Source organism: Odocoileus virginianus, chromosome 3 (genome assembly GCF_023699985.2).
Source record: "Odocoileus virginianus isolate 20LAN1187 ecotype Illinois chromosome 3, Ovbor_1.2, whole genome shotgun sequence".
Lineage (NCBI taxonomy): Eukaryota > Metazoa > Chordata > Mammalia > Artiodactyla > Cervidae > Odocoileus > Odocoileus virginianus.
Window position 1 is genome coordinate 61,944,053 of NC_069676.1, and position 21,006 is coordinate 61,965,058.

The following is a 21,006-nucleotide window of genomic DNA, read 5'->3' on the forward strand; positions in this document are numbered from 1 at the left end:
AAACCTGCGCTCAGCAAGACCCACCACTGCCAACAAATTTTAAAAAATAAATTACACACATATATAAAGAAGATCCTCAGGTTGCTGCTAACTGCGTGATCTTGAATTCCTCCGTTCCCCAATCTGGACACTAGGTGATGATACCACCTGTTTCACAGAACTGTGGGGATGAAATGAAAGACCATATAAAATGCACATCACCCTCTTTCATTCCCAAGTAACTCAGCCAGGAAGCAGCCATCTAAAGACCAGAGCCTGTTTGGAAGGGTCTCATTGTCATCTTGAAGACCATATGCTCTGGGAGTTCACCCTGGGGAGGCTGAGGGCCTGGGATGCTCGGATCATCGAGGCAAGGAGGGGTTTGGAGAAGGCCCAGAGCATGATGGGAGATGGGGTCCCACTTTTTCTTTGTTACTACAGAGCCCAGATCACTCCGGGAGGTGGCCAAGTGAGCTGGGCAGGTACATGGAATTTCAAAAGAGGAGGGAGGGGACATTTCCATTAAAGAGTGCTCCTGGAAGGCTTTTGGGGGGAGGTGACTTTTGAAGGATGAGTGGAATTCAGACATGTAGCCATGGGCAAATTCTTTTTTTTTTTTTTATCTTTTCTTTTTTTTTTTCAAAAAAGGAAATTCTTCCCATTCTTAGAGGATCAACTCAAAGACTGCTTCCTGCTTACTGGATCCTGCTGGCTGGAATTATTCATGTTTTCCCAGCACCCTCATTGACAGAGAGTTATTAACAGTGCCCGATGTCTTCCTGTCTAGATGAGAGGGTTGAGCAGCTTGGGGACAAGGGTGGCATCTTCAGGGCTCTTACCCTAGTGCCAGGCAGCTTGCACCTCCACTTAGTATTCAAAAAGCTATGTGTTGAATGAAATGAAGTGTAACCAATCTTGCAGCTAATAGTTATTTGACCATTCGTGTTTTGGGTGAAATCCACGTTTTTACTTTCCTCTGTTCAAGAACCCAGCCAACATTTCCCAGTTATTTTATTTCCCAAATCAGGCTGTGAAAATGTGTTTCTCGGAAACAAGAAACAGTAGTTGCCTGTGTATTAAGCCTTTATCATATGTCAGGTGCTTTACAAATTGCTCCATAATCTTCATCCATGTAACCATCAAAACAGTTTAAGAAGCTTTTTTTTTTTTTTTTTTTAATTTGTGCACATTTCATACCTGGGGAAACTCCGAGATTTAGCAAGGCCAGCAATTTCTACAATAACAGCACAGGAAAGGTCAGAACCCCAAACCCTCGAGTGCCATCCCTCGCATACACATAGCACTCTGTATGTATGCTCACACATGAAGAGTTCTCAAATTTGTAAAATCAGCATTTGGTCCTGCTGGCCTTAGTTGCTAAGTCGTGTCCAACTCTTTTGTGACCCCATGGACTGTAGCCCACCAAGCTCCTCTGTCCATCAGATTTACCAGGCTAGAATACACAAAGTGGGTTGCCATTTCCTTTTCCAGGGGATCTTCATGACCTAGGAATCAAACTCACGTCTCCTGCATTGGCAGGTGGATTCTTTACCACTGAGCCACCAGGGAAGCCCCTGGTCCCGATGGCCTCAGACAGCACCTTGGGCCCTGACAAGCCATGGACTCAATTCCATTAACATAAAGATGGCCATTTAAACTTGAGACCCAGGGACTTCCCTGGTGTTACAGAGGTTAAGACCTCTACGTTTCTAATGCAGGGGGCATGAGTTCAATTCCTGGTCAGGGAACTAAGATTCTACATGCTATGTGGCAAAAAATTTTTTTAATTCAAAATGGAAAAAAAAAAAAACTTGAAACCCTGATGATGCTCACTTGGCACTTGAGAAAGTAGGCTTGGCAAGAATCTGTGACTAGTGCAAAACACGGGCTCCTTGGTGGTGTAACTGGGTGCCTGGCCCATCTTCTCTACTCACCGGTCTGTGCTCTTGTTCTCCATGCCTCAGCATCTTCTGGTCCAGTGCCCTGATTGTGGTCTACATGATGGCACAGCTTCATGGCCTGCTGCACATCGACTTTCAGGTCCCAGAGGAGATGGAGGTCATTCTTCATTGTTTCGCGCATTTGATCCCTTTTTCTTTTTAAAGACAATTAAGTGCCATGTCTCAGGCTCCCCAGATGGCTCTGTGGGTAAAGAATCTGCCTGCCATGCAGGAGACAGGGGTTCGATCCCTGAGTGTGTATGATCCCCTGGAGGAGGACGTGGTCACCCACTCTGGTTTTCTTGCCTGGAGAATCCCTTGGACAGAGCCTGGAAAGCTACAGTCTATCGGGTCACAAAGAGTCAGACACAACTGAAGCGACTGATCATGCAAGCGCCATGACTCAGACACTGTGCTAAGCAGTTTACACCCAACAGTGCTTTCACTTTCAGTAAAATCCCATGAGGTAAGTGTTAACATTCTCATTGAATGCATGAGGCACTGAGGCCCAGTTTCCTTAACTAGGGAGCAGAGGTGCTAGGATTTGGTCTTAGGTCTGCCTGACCCAAAGCCCATCTTCCCCAAGCATGCGCACAGCACCCACAGCCACGGCTCTGCAGGGGGCTGTGGAGGGGATGAGCATTGAGGGGCCTCCACCAATGGGGCCTTGGCATTTAAACAGCTGTTCCTTTGCCCAAAGGCTTTAGGGGCAAGACTCTCTTCTTTGTGGCAACTCTAGGCTGTGGTGAAGATTTTATGGGACAAGGACACTTTGAATGGGTGAGCAGAGAAGGACACAGCAATAGATGTAAAAGTTGCTAGCACTTAATAAATATACCGTTCCTTCTTTCCTCTCTCCTCTCCCTCTTTCCCTTTGATGATTAAGAGCCAGACTCTGAAGTCAGGCAGACCTAACTTAAAATGCTGGTTGAGCAACTTACTAGCTGTGTGGCCTCGGACAAGCCATTTAACCTCTCTGGGCTTCAGCTCCCTCATCTGCGAAATTGGGGACACTTTTCTACGGGCCTCAGCTTCCCAGTTTGTACAGTGAGCATGTTTGACTAGGTCAGTGTTTCCCCAGCTGTGGTACACCAGTAGTAAGCTGGACAGTTTACATGGTATAAAGTGAGCATGCATCATTTTAGGTTGTGAGTAAATTTTAAGGTATAAGAGGAGAAAATAAAACTCAGATACCAGACGCATGACTTCATGGATATTGTTTGGAATGTAGCTAAGTGAAAAGGTAATGATTTAAAGTAAATGCCTTTAAATAAATAATAAATGGTGCTAGGAAGTGGCAGAAATTGAGAAGGTGGTCCTTGAATAGTCAGCCATGGGGAAAATTGGGCCAGATGATCTGGCTCTGATTACATGGCTGCCCAGAGAAACAGTGGCTGTTGAGTGACTTGCCAGAGGGATCCCTTGTTCCCCATTATATTTCTAAGTGGCCAGATTCCTGTAAAGCCCTACTGCCAGGAGTTTGGGGTAATGCCCTTTCAGTACACATTGCAAAAATGATGTAAATAACTCATCCTGGGACTTCAAACACGCCACCTCAGATGTATGGTAGGAGATTACAGGTTCCTAAGATGCAGCCCCTCCATCATCCCCATGGCTTAGAGGCTTGCTGGAGAGTGGAGATCAATGCTTTGATTTTATGAGCAGCTGGGCCACGTGACCAGGCCCCAAATCCTTTGCTTTATGGGTTGTTTACACATTCCTAGTGAGAAACGGTTTACATTCTGGGCCCCAAGCACACTCCTAAATCAGCTGCTGGGTTCTTGCAGTTGGAGGTGAAAGAGATCTGTGTGTCGGTGGGCACTAGGAGGCGAAGGGGAGGACAGAGGCGGGCTAGAGGAGGGGGCCCCCTCAGGGCCCCTGGGTTTCCTGCCAGTGGCACCTGGATCCCATTTCTGGATCAGTGGAGGGTGCTGTGCAGGGCCTGACATGGGGAGTTACCTGAGGGTTGTAGGCGCACCATGGCTCCAGGTTTATCATCAGGCTCCACTCTACATGGGCACACATTAGCTCATGGGGTTCCCGCAGTGGCCCCAGGAGGTTGGAATTACTCTTATTTCCAGATAAGGAACCAGAGGCTCCGAGAACTGAAGCAGCTTGTTCCCTCTAACACAGCTGGCGAGTATCCTGGAGGGATTCAGTCCACTTTGACAGAAGCAAAGGCTGATGTCTCACCACTACTCCTTCTTGTCACTGGGGCTCCCTAGAAGTCACTTGGGCTGGAATTTAGGCAGTGGCTTGAAAGCGGAGGATTAGGTGATGACTCTTTCTGTCTGGGTTTTGCCCCTGACTTAGCTGTCACCCTCTGAGAATCCCACGTCACAGAGTTGACTATAAGGATCCAGTGCACAAGATGCCCAGAATCATGTGGTGAAGCTCAAGGTACCCAGTGGACCCTCGTTTGCTCCTTTTATCCCCATCCTTCCCTTCCCTGTTCCCATTCCCTGCTTCCTCTTCCTCATCCTGGCCCCCTTTCCCTTCTATCCCCTCACTCCAAGAGGGTCCTCCCTATGCCTTGGTTCTTCTTGTATCTCTCTCCTTGTGGTTTGCATCCCTTGGTCCCAGCCCTGCCCTTTGTAGCTGCCTGGGCTTCTCCTAGGATGGCGCTGTGATGTTGGGGATGGTCCCCAGGCACACCTTCTCCAAGCCACTCAACGCCTTCAGCAATTCCCCAATCCACGTGGGCTGTAGCTCCCTCCTCAACCTGACTGCTGCTTTCTGAGGTCAGGGCAGAGAGATGCCCCAAAGGTGGAGAGTGGACCTAGCAGCAGCCAGGTTAAGGAATGCTTCTCCCTCTAGACTGAAAGGCAGCTGGGTCTTGGGGAAAGCGTACAGGCTCTGGGGTACATGGATTACAGCCCTGTTCTGACATTGGATCATGTGCTTCGAGGCACTTAACCTCTGGAGCCTCCCCGTTCTCCTCTGCAAAGCAGAAGTAATGAAGACCGTGCACGGCTAGGCTTTCTGCTGTCCAGCGGCCTTCCGCCTGGGACCTCAGTGTCCTGTAGGGCACCGCTTCTCTTCCACCCTCAGCCCATATGGTTTAGAAGCAACTCCACCCTCTGCTCGGGGGCTCAGCTACCCACACTTCCCTCACCTTCTCTCTAGTGATTGGTTCAGGGGTGTACACGTGACCCAGTTCCAGCCAGTGAGAGTCCAGCTTTGATGGACAGCTGCTGTCTCTTTTTGGTAGGTGTAAAGCTGTGAGAATGTGGGCTACAAAGTCACTTTTGTTGTTACACTATCATGAAGGAAAAGGTTATCTAAAAGTAGAGCAACCCCAGAGCAGAGCCAAGCTAGGAAATAGAGATATTGAGTGCCTACATTAAGCTGCACCTGAAGCCAACCTCTTTTGACTTTCCAGATACACAAGCCAATACATACTTTGTAGATGATTTACAAAAATGGCCACGTTTCCTAGCCCCTCTCTTATCCATGTTCTTGTAACATGGCTTTGCGGCAATTCCCTTCAAGAGGTAGAATCTTTCTCCCCATTCCTTGGATCTAGGTTAGTCTGGTGATTTGTGTTGGCCAACAGAACATGGCAGAAGTGACAGTGGGTCAGTTCCAAGCCCAAGCCTAAGGGATCTTACGCGTTTATACTCACTGTCTTGGGTCTGAACCCCCTTGGGCTAGCCTGCAGAAAGATAAGAGATACGTGGAGAAGAGCCCATTGTCCCAGCCAAGAGCATCATGGACCAGCCTACGTCCTGCTGGCCGGAAATGCTTGAGAGAGTCCAGCCAAGATCAGCAGAGCTGACCATCAAAGTTGAGCCTGAAGGGACCAGAAGACCTGCCCAGCTAACTCATGAACAATTAATTATTTTGAGCATTGCATTTGGAGGCATTTTATTATGCAACAATAGCTAAATAGGTTTATTTTATTTGCTTAAATTAATCCCAGTTGGTTTTTCTGTCATTTTTAATCAGAGAATTCCAAATGATACAACTATAATACCTATCTCACAGGACTGCTGCAAAGATTACAGATGATATTGGCAAAGTATGAGTTCAGGCTCCATCTCCTGGCACTTGTCAAAGTGATTCATCTCGCTGGCAGCAAGCATGGAACTCAGCCCTCAGACTAGTGCTGTTACCTACAAAGAGAAACCATTACCCACCATGCCTGCCATTGTGGACGCATCTTTGAGATACATAGGTGTTCTGTTTCTTCTGTATATACTTAATAAGTACATGCTTAATACTTAAAAGTATACTATATATTTAATAAGTATTCAGGGAGTCCCCTGTTATCTGAATATTCATTATCAAAGATCCCTATAGTTACAAGTTTGCAGAAGGAACCAATGGTGCTTTGAGACATGAAACAATTCACTAATGGAACTGATATTTAAAAAAAATTAGGCACCTTGCCCCATATGCCTCTTTAATACAGATTTCTATCTCCACCCATTACATCAACTCTTTCTCCCTGGTCTTTACAAAGACACAAAATAATAGTACACTTTGGTCATTGAATGAAATTGTAAATATTGTAAATATATATATATATATACACAGATTTGACAAAATTTGTGAAAATGATGGTGTTTAACTACCCAAATCCTTGCAATGTTGTGGACAATGTGGGACATATCAGAGTTAGGTCAATTAACATTGTAAAAGAGGAAATGATATTGGGGTTTCATAAGAGAACAGTCTGACTACTAGAGGATTACTGGAAACCCTTTGGGAGATTAATAAAACCCTTGATATCTTTGCAATAATGATTTTCTTCATAAATCATGCTGAGACAAAAGTAAAGTGAAAGACATTGTCATATGACTTGATTAGGAAACAATTATGCTACCAGAGCTAAAACAAGCAGCACATGATTTCTTTGTTCATGCTAAGAATTAGCACATAGTCATAATTAATAAAAGTTAAGTTAGGGACTTCCCTGGTGATCCAGTGGCTAAGATTTTGCCTTCCAGTGCAGGGACTGAGGATTCAATCCATTGTTCAGGAACTAAAATCCCACATGCCTTGTGGCCAAAGTACCAAAACATTTCAAAAAATCAATTAAACATATTTATGCAATGTTTTGTTTCATTTTCCAAGATAAAGTCCCAGTCCCAGTCTCTCCCCCACAGACATACACACTTTGGTGTGAACTTTTGGCCCCCATATTCAGAAGACTCACACTAAGGGACTCTTGCCTGTGTCATTTATCCTACACCCTTCTGTCTCCAAGAGGACGAAGAGGCCAAATCCTTGCCGGGCAAATGGAGCTGTGGGAGAGGTAAGCAGGGCACATGCAAGTGGCAGAGAGGGTTTCTCCCTGGCGGGTGGCCTCAGGAGGAGACCAAGCAACCCAGGTTTGTCTCCCTGTCTCTTGGAAGTGATACCCTACATGCCTCTGAAGATGTGAATGACATGCTGCCTCACAGTCGAGCAGAATGGCCATTTTAAGTCTTCAGTAGGGAATTCCCTGGTGGCCCAGTGGTTAAGACTCCATGCTCTGCGTGCCAAGGGCCCAGGTTCAATCCCTGGTCAGTAACTAAGATCCTGCAAACCGCACAGTGTGGCCAGGGACATGGGGAGTCCGGGGGAGTCTTAACAAGACTTCTCTATTTACATGATATTGTAAACAAATTATACTTCAATCAACTATACCTATGATTCAGCAACTCCACTTCCTACCTGTATATGCCTGAGCAAAATACTTGCCTCCCTAAACTTCAGTTTCCTTGTTTACAAAATGGGGATGAAAAATAATAATCACCTCTGAGAGTAGGATGAAGATTAAATGGGAGAGCAGGTGAGGAGGGGGTACCCGGGGCCTGGCACAAGCTGAAACCACAGAAAAGGTCAGCTACGGCTGGTAGTACGTTTTTCACTGCAGCTTGTTTTTTGTTTAGCAACAAATTTTTGGTGATCACTAAAGATGTGAGTGTTTACTATTCAACAAATCTTTTTTACAAAACCCAAAATGCAAAAAAAAAAAAAAATTCCTATAATATGTTGGCCTCCTTGCTACATATATATACAGATATATTTAAAAAAATTAAGTCCATACCATGCATATCGTGCCGACTTCCTTCCTTCCTCCAGTAGTGGATTGCACAGAGTTCCCAAAGGATTGTTTCTTAAATGCCCATTACAGTCCTGCTTTGCTGGAAAGGGGGAAAGGAAAACTGAACTGCATTGCAAAAACAGTGGTCCCTGTGGTGCCCTCTGGGGTAGTAGTTGGCCTCCCTCATTACAGGGCAGGCAGCCCCTCCCAAGCCCTCCTTGGAGATATTGGTCATCCCACTCCAATGCCCAGCCTCTTCTCACCCCTTCCCTCCTTACCTCCCAGCCACCCAACCCACTGCTTCCCTACTCTGCCCCTTCCAGGTGTCAAATGCAGGGAATTTCAGCCTGGAGTGAATGTTTACAGCTTACTTGGAACCCTTAAAAATAAAAATTCATCATAAACTGACAGATCCTTAAATTTAACTGCGCCAACAGTGCCACTTTAATATTTAAAGCTCCGCTTGAATGGGTGTTCTATCAAAACCACATGGGCTCCCACCTGGCGCTCTCCCTGCAAAACAACCAAATCCGAGGAAACGCTGGTGGGGTGTTTATTTGGGCTGAAGGCACAGATCCTGCTGGCTCTGGGTTAACCTTTTTTCCAGGGACTTTCATGTTACTTGGTGGACAGCCCTGAGCCTTTGGTCTGAAGTTCTGAGTGTCATCGTCTGCATTCACACAAAAAAAGTGCAGAGAAGCAGAGTGAGCACTTGGCAATGTGGGCTTCAGGCTTGGTTGATTGGAATCTTGGTTCTATGAGTAGCAAGCTGTGTGAACTTCAGAACCTTACCTAACCCCTCTGTACCTTGGTTTCTGTATCTGTCAGGTGGGCAGTGGTGAAAATGCAAGTGAAGTTACTCAGTCGTGTCCAATTCTTTGCAACCCCATGGACTGTAGCCTACCAGGCTCCTCCGTCCATGGGATTTTCCAGGCAAGAGTACTGGAGTGGGTTGCCATTTCCTTCTCCAGGGGATCTTCCCAACCCAGGGATCAAACCTGGATCTCTTGCATTGCAGACAGAAGCTTTACCGTCTGAGCCACCAGAGAAGCCCGACTTCCTTAATACAAACTCTGAATGAGTTAGTTTCTGTAACACGCAACAATAAATGGAATATAGTATGTCCCGAATAAATGTGTGTGTGTGCTTATGTGTGATACTTTAGGTACAGAGGATAGAGTTAATATAATTCCTCACCATTGAATTGGACTCCAGATTGCCTTTGCCCCACAAAAAATACCACCCCAATATAGTAGAACATGTCCTTTATGGACCCGAGTGAAAATTTCACTAAACTCTACAGCTAGGAATGAAATGACCAGATAATATGAATGCATTCCTCATTTGATGGGCTTCCCTGGTGACTCAGATGGTAAAGAACCCGCCTATAATACAGGACACCCAAGTTCAATCCCTGGGCTGGGAAGATCCCCTGGAGAAGTGAATGGCTACCCACTCCAGAATTCTTGCCTGGAGAATTCCATGGACAGAGGAGCCTGTCTCTGGCTCCTGTCCTTGGGGTCACAAAGAGTTGGACACGACTAAGCATTTGATTTGACTAAGAACCATAACTGCTAACTCATGCCTTTGGCCAATTTTCTATTAAGGGTCTTTTTTCTTGTCAATTATCAAGAACTCCTTTTATTGTTGCTAGATTTTGACCACGCGATTTATCTTCCTTCATCTGTCATCTCTTTACATGAGATATAAAGATCTCTTTACAATCTCTTTACATCTATATTATTCTCCATTTTAAAATTCTTAATTTTTATATATTTATATTCTTTTTCCATATGGTGAGTACTTTTTAACTTTATGTGACTTTTACTGAGTTATATACACAAAAAATGTGCAGACTTTAAATGTATAGTTGGAAGAGTTTGGAATGTGTGTACACACATGTAACACTACCACATTAAAGATATAAAACATTTCCATCACCCCAGAAAGCTCCCTCTGGCCACTCAGTCCCCACAAAGGCAAATACCATTCTCATGTTCATCACTGTAGGTTAGCTTCTTCCATTTCAGAACTTCATATAAACGGAATCACACATTTCATGGCTGGTTTCTTTCACTCGGGGTGTTTTTCAGATTTATTTATGTCATTGCATGTACCAGTAATGTGTGCTTTTTTATTGTTGGAGCATACAACATTGTAAGAAATTGTTTGTCCATTCACCAAATTATAGATGTCAGAACTGTTTCTAGCTTTTGGCTATTATGTATAAAGCCACTATTAGCATTCACATACAAGCCTTTTGTATGTGTGTGTGTGTGTTTATCTTTATATAAATATAAAATCTTTGTTGTATAAAATACAACAAATACAATTGTATTGTATAAAATACAATATTCTAACATATATATTCATTTCATTCTTAGAAATTACATTGCTGACTCAAGGGTAGGTGTATTTTACCTTCAAAAGAAACTGCAAAAGGGTTTCCTAAAGTGGTTTTACCACTTTACACTCCAGCCAGAAATGTAAGAGAGTTCCAGTTGTTCTGTGTCTTCATCAATACTTAATATTGTCCGTGATTTTAATTTTAACCATTCTGGTTATAGTAGCTCATGGTGGCTTTAGTTTGCTTTTCCTTTGTGTCTTATTAGACGTTATTACGTCGAATGCCTTTTCATGTGCTTCTTGGCTATTTCTATATCTCTTTGTTCAGTAATAAAAAAGAAAAATTACTGATGCAATTTGTTTTGCAACATGTCATTTCAATTAACATGCAACGACATAAATAAATCTGAAAAACACATTAAGTGAAAGAGGCCAGCCATAAAATGTGTGATTCCATTTGTATGAAGTTCTGTAATAGGAGAAGTTATGATGAACATGAGAACATGACACTTTGTAGTGTCTACTCAAGTCTTTTGCTCTTTTTGCTTTAAATTAAATTGATTATCTTTTCATTGTTGAGTTATAAGAGCTCTTTATATATTTTGGGTGCAAGTCTTTTGTCAGATGTATACATTTTGAAAATATTTTCTCCCACCTGTGGCTAATCTCTTCATTTACTAATGATGTCTTTTGATGAACAAAAGTTTACATTTTTGATGAAGTCTAATTTATCAGTGTTTAATAGACAATTTTTTTTCATTTATTTTTATTAGTTGGAGGCTAATTACTTTACAGTATTGTAGTGGTTTTTGTCATACATTGACATGAATCAGCCATGGATTTACATGTACTCCCCATCCCGATCCCCCCTCCCACCTCCCTCTCCACCCGATCCCTCTGGGTCTTCCCAGTGCACCAGGCCCAAGCACTTGTCTCATGCATCCAACCTGGGCTGGTGATCTGTTTCACCCTAGATAATATACATGTTTCGATGCTGTTCTCTCGAAACATCCCACCCTCGCCTAAAAATATGGAACGCTTCACGAATTTGCGTGTCATCCTTGCACAGGGGCCGTGCTAATCTCTGTATCGTTCCAATTTTAGTATATGTGCTGCCGAAGCGAGCACAATAGACAATTTTTTAAGAGCAGTTTTAGGCTCACAGCAAAGCTGAGCTGAAAGTATGAGTGGAAAGTACAAACAGTACTGCCCCACACAGGCATAGTTTTCCTACCATCAACATCTCCTACCAGAATGGTACATTTGTTACAATTTACGTGTTGACTATCACCTGATAGTTTACATTAGGGTTTACTCTGAATGTTGTACATTCTGTTGATTTAGACAAATGTATAATGACATATATCATAATAGTTTCTCAGAATAGTTTCATGGCCCTAAAAAATCCTCTATGCTCTGTCTATTCATCCCTCCTTCCCCCAAGACCTGACAACCACTCATCTGTAGTTTTGCTATTTCCATAGTTTTGTGCTTTCCACAGTGTCATGTAGGTGGAATCATATAGTATGTAGCCTTTTCAGATTTGCTTCTTTCACTTAGTAATATGTTTTTGTGTTTGTTCCATGTCTTTTTATGGCTTGATAGCTCATTTCTTTTTCAGTACTGATTTCATTGGCTGGATGTACCACAGTTTGTTTATCCATTATCTACTGAAGGACATCTCTGTTGCTCCCAAGTTTTGGCAATTATGGATGAACCTGCTATAAACATCTGTGTGCAAGTTTTTTGTGAGAACATAGGTTTTTAGTTCATCTGAGTAAATACCTGTGAGCACAATTATTGGATCAGGGCTCAGATGGTAAAGACTCTGCCTGCAATGTGGGAGACCCAGGTCCAGTCCCTGGGTCAGGAAGATCCCCTGGATCTTAAGAGCAGTTTTAGGCTCACAGCAAAGCTGAGCTGAAAGTATGAGTGGAAAGTACAAATAGTACTGCCCCACACAGGCATAGGAGAAGGGAATGGCAACCCACTCTAGTATCCTTTCCTGGAAAATTCCATGGACAGAAGCTACAGTCCCTGGGATTGCAAAGAGTCAGGCACGACTGAGCGGCTAACATACGCACATGCTAAAAGCATGTTTAGTTTTATAGCAAAATGCCAAAGTGGTCGTACCATTTTGCTTTCCCACCAACAGCGAATCTTTGCGGGCATTTGGTGTGGTTAGTGTTTTGGATTTTGACCACTCAAATAGATGTATTGGTATCTCATTATTGCTTTAATTTCCAATCCCCTACTGACATATGATGGTGAGCATTTTTTCATATGCTTATCTGCCATCTGTATATCTTCTTTGGTGAAGTATATTTTCAGGTATTTGGCTCATCTTTTTTAAATCATGTTGTTCATTTTCTCATTGTTGAGTTTCAAGTGTTCTTTGTACATTTTGGATAATAGTACTTTTTTTATTCAAAAATTCAGAATGATTTATTTTTAAGCATTATATTAATATGTATATTTGTAAGTGCACATATGACTTATTTTATGTATGTGGATTAGATAGTTCTTTGAAAGCATGTTATATACCTCCTGGAAAATTACTTTCTACAAAAATACAGTGTGAAAATGAGCAGATCAATTTATGAGACTGAAGTTTCACATGGATACACAAAATGGGTATAGGTTTTCATAATCAGGAAGAGTATCCTTACTCTTCCCTAACTCTGACCTCCATCCTAGGGGATTATTGTGGGACAGACTGTTGATTAATCAAGGACAGTGCTTTAAGATACTGGTTTCCAGGTGGCTCAGATAGTAAAGAAACCACCTGTTATGCAGGAGACAGGGTTCAATGCCTGGATCGGGAAGATCCCTTGGAGAAGGGAATGGCTACCCACTTCAGTATTCTTGCCTAGAGAATTCCATGGACAGAGGAGCGTGGAGGGCTATAGTCCATTGGGTTGCAAAGAGTTAGACACAACTGAGCGACTAGTATTTTCACTTTCACTTTCATAGCCATCAATAGTGTGATAGTTTCAGGTGGACAGCAAAGGGACTCAGCCATACGTATACATGTATCCATTCTCCCCCAAACTCCCCTCCCATCCAGGCTGCCACGTAACACTGAGCAGAGTTCTCTGTGCTATACGGTAGGTCCTTGTTGGCGATCCATTTTAAATACGACAGTGTGTACATGTCTATCCCAAACTCTCTAACTATCCCTTCCCCCATTCTTACCCCTGGCAGCCATAGGTTTGTTCTCTAAGCCTGTTTTATAAATAAGTTCATTTGTATCATTTTTTCTTAGATTCCACATATAAGGGCTATCATACAGTATTTCTCTTTCTCTAACTGCCTTCACTCAGTATGAAAATCTCTAGGTCCACCCATGTTGCTGCAAATTCTTTTTGATGACTGAGTAATATTCCAGTGTGTGTGTGTGTGTGTGTGTGTGTGTGTGTGTATGTGTGTATCTTCTTTATCCATTCCTCTGGGACAGAGGATTTTGAAATAGTCCATGCCCAGGGAAATCAGCTGATTGGTTTGTTTTTGGCAACTATTGGCCTCTATGATAGGCCAACAGAACTTAAAACTGTCCTTTCTTCTCTCTAGGGTAGAAGTCTGTGTCCTGGGTACCCTTCCTGTCCTAGAAGGAGTAGGTTGTCTGCTTCAGATAAGACCAGCTGGAGAAAGCTATCTCTGTATTATTTTCTCTAAAATATGAAGCAAAGTTGGGCAAAAGTAGAGTAATTTAAAAACCACCTCCAGCATGGTCTGATGGACTAATCGCTAGGTTATCAGCTCTGAGGTCTCACACAGGATTCAAAATTTGGCTCCACTATATGTTAGCTGTGTGATTTTTAAGTCTCAATTTCTTTGTGACTGTTTCCACATCAATCATTGAGAGATTATGCTCTGAGCCACGGGAAACCTTTTATTAGATCCTAGCCATTTTCTTCGGGCTGGAGAAACAAGTGGATAATAGTTCTTTATCAGATATCTCTCTTGCAATTATTTTCTCCTAGTCCATGGCTTGTCTTCTTATTCTCTTTGTAAATCCTGCCTATTGAGATCTCTCCAAGAGATATTTGTCTACCCCAAGGTTGAAAATATTCTCCTGTCTGTTCCTAGAGGCTTTACAATTTTAGTTTCTGCAAGTAGCTCTTTGATTCATCTGGAATTGATTTGGCATATGGTATGAGGTAGGGATTGAGATTCATTTTTTCCCTCTCAGATGTCTCATTGTTCCAGCACAATATGTTGAAAAGTCTTTTCTTTCCCCATTGAATTACCTTGGAACTTTTGTTGAAAATCAATTGGCCATATATAGGTGTAGATCTGTTTCTGTAGACTGTTCTGTTTCATTCATCTGTATATCCTTGATTATTGTGGTTTTACAGTAAGTCTTGAAATCAAGTAGGATAAGTCCTTCAACCTTGTTCAAGATTGATTTGAGTATTTGAGGTTGTTTACATTTCCACATAAAATTTAGACTTAATTTGTACTTTAAAGAAACCCTGCTGTAACTTTGAGATTGTGTTGGATCTATACATACATTTGGAAATAATTAATATCTCAACAATGTTGAGCGCTCCAATTTATAAACATGGTATAACTCTCCCTTTGTTCAGGTCTTTTTGATTTCTATTTTGTAGCTTTTAGTATGGCGGTATTACACATCTTTTGATACATTTATTCCTAAAAATTTATGGGTTTTAGAACTGTTTTAAATATTATTTTTTACTTAAAAATTTTAAACTATCTGTATTTGTGGCTACACTGGGTCTTCATTGCCGCACACGGGCTCCTCCTGCTCCTCATCTAGGCCCGGTTCACCTTCTCAGCGGCTCTACCCATCCTCTACCCTCTTCTAACTGGAAAGTTCCAAGCTTTCCTCAGTCCCATCTCAGTCATTCCACAACATTCAACAAGTATGTGTTGAACACGTACTAAACTCCAAGTTCTGGAGATACGCTGATGAACAAAACAGAGCCTTGTGCTTGCAGAGCTTATGTTCTAGTGGGGAGATACGGGTAATAAATGTAACAAGTAAATTATACAGCATGTTAAAAGATGACAAGTATAAAACTAGAATGGGTTGGTGGGGATTAGGAGTAGTGGGTGATTAGGAGTAGATAGGGGAGACAGTTTGCTGTTTAGGTCAGAATAGGTCTTACTGAGCACACTTGGGTAGACTTGATGGAAGTGAAGGATGGAGGGGGAAAAGCGTTCCAGGCAGGGGGACCAGCAAAGGCCCTAAAGCAGGAATTATCTTGGTATATCAAAGAAGGGAAGGTCAGTGTGGCTGGAGCAGAGTGAGTACTGGAGAAAAATGAGGAGATGAGGTCAAGGGGTGAGGGGTGGATGAATGATTGTGCAGGAACTGGTGAGGTTTTGTAAGGAATTTAGCTTTTATTCTTCTTTGGAAGATTTTGAGCAAAGGAGTATCAGGGTTTGAGGTGTAATTTGTAAGAGTCGCTGACTGTGATCACAGACTCTAGAAGCTGGGAGATCACCCAGAAGTCTATAGGAGAAATACAGAAGAGTGATAATGGCTCACAGCAGGGGCTAGCCATGGAGGTGGTACTAAATAGTCAGTCTAGCTGAAGGGCAGGCAATGCTTTCATGGAAGTGGGGAGGGTGTCTTCTTCCAGGCCCTTTAGATTCAGTTTCTGACTCTCCCCACCTGCTCTATGCCCTGGGAGGCTGAGATCTATGAACTCCATCAAGAGTTTTCTTTGCTCTGCTTCCCATTGGGTTTGGCCGGAGGAGTTTCCCATTAAGTTTAGCCAAAAAGAATGCTGGCAAGGGATCTGAGGGAAGGAGGAGAGTGAGGGTGGGGCACATTTCCTCGACTTCCTCCTTTCAGGCTTGGCTGAGTCCTCCACCAAGGGCACAGGTCTAATCAGGCAGACTGACAAGAAAAGCTACTCCTTAGGGGTGGGTAATGGCTCCTCCCCTTGCCCATCAGACCTGAGTGGTGACCACCCCCTGCTCTTGCCAGCCCTAGGGTACTACGCTGTAACTGGTAGCATTTTTCTTAACCCTGTCTGTATATCTGTGGATAGTTCCTTTATTAAATTCCCCTCAAAACAACTACTCTGAGTGTGCCCCCTGTTTCCTTCAGGGACCTGATCGACAGATTGGATGCCAGTCATGAATGAAAAGAATGGTTCCTTTGGCTGCAAGACCCAAGGTTAATCAGGACCTCTTCTTCTGAACAACTCTGTGCCTCAAACCTGATTCCCCTTGGAAGTACCTGAACTGTGCAGAACTTCTAAACAGTGGAAGGTAAGAGTAAACACAGCCATTTTCTCCCACTCTCAGGTCTTCCAGACAAAACCTGGTATGGAAAAAAAACACTGGACTGGACATTAGGAAGCTCCCTGGTCTGGTCTCTGCAGAATAACTACGTGAACAACCATTAGCAAATCCCTTGAGTGCTCCAATCCTCAGTTTCCTCATCTGAAAAACCAGTAACAATGAAACCTAACTTAAAAAAAAAAAGAAACCTAACTCAGAGACTTGTGGGGGAAGATCAGATAACAGTACTGGACTCAACACCCTGTGATCTGTTGTGTGGGCTTGGGAGCTAGAGGCTGTGATTTGTATTACAGCCTTGTGGTTATTAAGCCGTACGACATTGAGGAAGTTGCTGAGCCTCAGTTGCTTCATCTGTAAAATGAAAATGTTAATAGCACATCCTACTGTGCAGGGGTGTAGAACTTACATGAAATGAGACCGTGCTTGGCAAGTGAGTATTCAGTGTTAAGTAGTCAACAAATATTAGATTGTTTCCTTCTCCCCTTCTGTGAAATGAGAGAATTGAGCTCAACATAAAACACATACAATAACTTTCTTTGCTGATGCTAAATCTAGGGGTGGGAGTTAAAAATTTTATTATGTAGCTTTTCAAAGTTATGCAAAAATGTGTACATACTAGAACAAACATCCATCTACCCACTACCAGGTTGAAAAATCAGCTTTATCAAGGTAGTTTGTATATTTCATATAATGATTTTCAGTGTTTTAACATTTTGAATAATTGGTATCATATTATGAATTCACCTATAACTTGTTTTTTTCCCCCCTCAACAATGTTTCTGAGTTTGTTCATTTCACTACTGTGTGATGTCACATTGTATGAGTTTGCCACAGTTTATTCATCCATTCTCGGATGGATGGACATGTACATTGTTTCCAGCTTTGGCGATTACAAGCAATGCTGCTCTGAACATCAAGATAACTGGTCCTGTGTTCACACACACGTTTCCTAGTCTGAGTTTGTGACTCAGATGCTGGTATGAGTTCCAGTCCAGATGGGGGAAGTGAAGGGAGACTGTACTAAGGTTGGGAGTGGGAGGAGTCCGGGAGCTGAATCTTATTTAACAGGTTCTGAGGCTTTGTAAGTAACAGCTCTTAGATTTTGAAGATTTAAGTGTAAATGAATCAGAGCCATATGGATTACATTTGCCTTGAAGGACACAGGATTTAGAGGGTGAAAGCAGTGCTTCAGGGCGAAGGTGCAGGCAGTCTGTGGGTTGTCTCCTTTGCTCGCCAAAGACCTATACTTCCCTTTCTCCCAGTTGTGTTCAGAGAAGAGCAACAGTAGCTGCCCAGGTGCCCTTTCCACAGTCCCAAGAATCAAGTAGCCAATGCAGCCCCAGGCTACTGGAAGCAGGCAATGTAGAGCCTCAAAGCCTCAAGATGTTTAGTCTGCTTCCTCCTTTGACACTGCTTTGCTGTGTAGCTTTGGGCCAGATGTTCTGCTTCTCTGGGCATTAGATTCCTTCTTTGCCAATGAAAGGACTGGAGGTGGGATAGCATAGTAATTAAGAGCCTGGGTTTGAAACTATCTTCTAATTTATTTTTGGCTGTGAGACCTTGGACAAATTGCGACTCAGCCTCTCTGTGACTCAGTTTCCTTGTCTGTAAAATGAAAATAGTATCTGCTTCATAGGTAAGGTGTGAAGAATAAATGAGCTAGTGGTACACCTAGCAGGTGCCTAGCTCCTAGAAAGCACTCAACTGGTACCATTTTTGTCCTTTCATTATGGTCCTTATCAAAGATCCATCAAAGTCTGATTTCCCCTGGCACTCTCAGGCAGAGATGATGGAAGAGAGCCTGCGAAATGATAAAGGGTTACCTGGGGGCTGGATATTTTCTGTTCTTGTAGCAACCACATCTCTACTTCATGTTTATCAATTCCATACCAGGTTAAATGTAAATATATACATATATGCTTTGGCTCCCCAGGTAGCTAAATGATAAAGAATCTGCCTGGTAAGCAGGAATTGTGGGTTCGACCCGTGTGTCAGGAAGATCCCCTGAGAAGGAAATGGCAACCCACTCCAGTATTCTTGTCTGGGAAATCTCACCTACAGAGGATCCTGGGGGGCTATAGTCCATGGGGTCACAAAAAGAGTCAGACGTGACTCAGCTACTAAACAACAAAAAAAAACAACACATGCTTATAAGATGGACCATGCTGAGTTATAATCTGCTTTTTTTTCCACCTCCACTGTCCCATATATGTGTTTTCTTGTCATTAATATTCATCTCCAACATTTGTCTATATCTGAACCAGCACACAGCAAACCGCCATTTACCAATGGTAAATGGAGTGCTTACTATATTCCAGGCAGTGTGTTAAATGTTTTCTATGGGTGTCCTCATTTAATCCTCAAAATAAGAGAACAAACCTGGTTTATTATCACCCCCATTTTACAGCTGAGGAAAATGAGGCTTAAAGAGACTGCATAACCTTCTTAAAATATCCCTCAAGTCCAGACCTGCCGACTCCTGCCCATAACTGCTCAACCACTCCCAGGCACAGCCTGGAGGATTGAAATACATCACGATGTGACCCCTGGCCCCTATTCTTAGACACTTGGATTTTTTTTTTTTCTTTTGGCTTCTTACTCTTATCAACAGCACGTGATGAGCTTTCTTGTAGCAAGATCTTTGCCCACATCGAGATTGCTTCTTTGAGACAGATTTCCAAAGTGGTTGGGATAGGGTTTGGGCTTTTGTTTTGGAGATGAGGAGAAACAGAGGCGCCCAGCTGGAGGGTGAGGCAGGAAGCCCTCTAGGAGGTGGGCCCAACTGGAAAGCCAGGATGCCTGACTAATCCACAGTGCACGCTGTTTCGGTTTATCTGAGGGACGGTTGCCCAAACTCCCCAGGCTTACCCTGAAGCCCTTAGGAATCTAGTTTTTTTCCATCCTGGTTTTGCTGACTTGGCTGAAGTCCCTGCTCAGTGGATCAGCTACAAGACACAGTTCACACCACACACACACACACACACACAAACGCACGTGCAACCACTCTCTTTCTCTCAAACATCCCTCCAGGAATTGGGCATGAGGGAGACGCTTGCAGGGAAGAGGCCAATCTCTGGAAAGTGGGAGATCATACTTACTCAGAAGGAGAATTTTCTGGGAAAAACTGTTCACCATACTCGCATAAATCTGAACTGGCCTGATTTCATTTAACATTTTCATAACAGCTTTGAAAGCTGGGGGAAAATTTTTTTGGGGGGGGAGAGATGGACATATTCATTGTTTTTTTAAAATCCCTGAGAAATCTAAATATATTTGAAGATGTAAAAATATTTAGAACTCTCATCTCAGGCTGGGCAATATAAGTCAGAGCTTTTCCAGCACTGGGCATCTTCTTAGAATGCAGATTCTGATTCAGGAGGTCTGAATGAGGCCTGAGACTCTGCATTTCCAACCTGCTTCCAGGTGAGGCCAATGTCACTGATCCATGGCCAAGTCTGCAAGCAAGGAGGAACACAAGATATATTCGTTAAAACAGATATTCTTTTGTTGTGGCCTTGTAACTCCAAAATATTCCCATGTCAGAGCAAGGGATCTTAAAATCATTTGGCCAGAGCCTCTGTTGACAGGGGGGAAAATGTGGCTCAGTATGGGTATGGGCCAAGCCCATGGCCGGGATCTCAGCCAGAGCATGGTTAGGGGCTCCAAGTTTCTACTCAACCAAGTCAGTTTGGGCTGTAGGACCAGCAAAGGCTCTGAAACTGGCTTTGTGTAAGGAACAAGGCCATCAGGCAGACCCCGTGCCAAGCACCACCTGATGCTTTACATGCGTACACTCTCAGGAAATCCTCACTGCGGCCCCACAGCAGTACAGCATCAACCCATTTTAGCCTGAGAAGCCGAGGTTCCGAGAGCCAGGGCACCTGCCTGAAGTCACGTCAAATGAGTGTGGAGCCGGCATGGGTGCCACGTGTGAGATCCCGCAGCACTTCTCCCAAAGTCCTCCCTTAGCACCCACCTTCAGGGTTTTCACCTGACTGTGTCCGAACTATGGCTCACTTTCCGTCAAGGGAAAACCAGTATTGCTTGAAAGAGACTGTGAAGTGAAGGTTCCTCTGTCCATGGGATTCTCCAGGCAAGAATACTGGAGTGGGGTGCTATTCCCCTCTCCGGGGATCTTCCTGACCCAGGGATCCAACCCGGGTCTCCTGCATTGCAGACAGATTCTTTACTATCTGAAAGCCACCAGGGAAGTCACCAGGAAAAGAGACTATAGGAAATAAATAAAACTGAAACAAAACAGTGTTATTGAAACCTAGCCAGATCTTAGCACCCTACAGAACCCAAGGCCTGCTCTCCTTGTGAAAAGGGGAGATCATATACCTTAGAACCACATTAGAGACAGACTAGACCACACTGAGGGCTTCCCTGGTGGCTCAGATGGTAAAGAATCCACCTGCAATGCAG

At 43.4% G+C, this 21,006-nt stretch overlaps 1 non-coding gene across 1 annotated transcript; it reads right to left on the minus strand.

Moving 5' to 3' along the window:
• Nucleotides 1-11,323: 11,323 nt before the first annotated feature.
• Nucleotides 11,324-11,427, minus strand: LOC139034507 (U6 spliceosomal RNA). The gene has a single exon (XR_011487053.1). It is a non-coding gene; the product is annotated as a U6 spliceosomal RNA (small nuclear RNA).
• Between the last annotated feature and the right edge of the window lie 9,579 nt (nucleotides 11,428-21,006).